This window comes from Bison bison, unplaced genomic scaffold, assembly GCF_000754665.1.
Source record: "Bison bison bison isolate TAMUID 2011002044 unplaced genomic scaffold, Bison_UMD1.0 scf7180017864313, whole genome shotgun sequence".
Classification (NCBI taxonomy): domain Eukaryota; kingdom Metazoa; phylum Chordata; class Mammalia; order Artiodactyla; family Bovidae; genus Bison; species Bison bison.
Window position 1 is genome coordinate 363,763 of NW_011494885.1, and position 792 is coordinate 364,554.

Genomic DNA, 792 nt, shown 5'->3' on the forward strand with positions numbered 1-792 from the left:
TAAGGGTGGTGTCATCTGCATATCTGAGGTTATTGATATTTCTCCCAGCAATCTTGATTCCACCTTGTGTTTCTTCCAGTCCAGCATTTCTGCATATAAGTTAAATAAACAGGGTGTCGATATACAGCCTTGACGTACTCCTTTTCCTCTGCTAAAAAATCAGCTGATAGTCTTATTGGGTATCCCTTGTATGTGATTAGTTGTTTTTCTCTTGCAGCCTTTAAGATTCTCTCTTTAACTTTTACTATTTTAATTATAATGTGCCTTGTTGTATATCTCTTTGAGTTCACCTTATCTGTAACCTACTGTTCTTCCTTAGCTTTGATGTCTATCTCCTTCCCCAGGTTAGAGAAATTTTAAGCCATTATTTCTTCAAAGAAACTTTCTATCTCTTTCTCTCTTCTCTTTCCAGGTTGCATCTAATGCAAATGTTATAACAGTTGCTATTGTCCAATATGTCCCTTAAACTCTCTTCATATTTTAAAATTCTTTTTTCTTTTCCTGTTCTGATTGAATGATTGCCACTCTTCTGTCTTCCAGGTTTCTTATCTGTTCTGTATCATAATCTGCTCTTCCCTCTAGTGTATATTTTTTAAAATTTCAAATATTTCTTAAATTTTATTGTGGGCTTCCCAGGTAGCCCAAGCAGTAAAGAATCTGCCTGCAATGCAGGAGACTGGATCTGATCGCTGGGTCAGGAAGATCCCCTGGAGAAGGGAATGGCAACTCACTCCAATATTCTTGCCTGAAAAATTCCATGGACAGAGGAGCCTAGCAGGCTACAGTCCATGG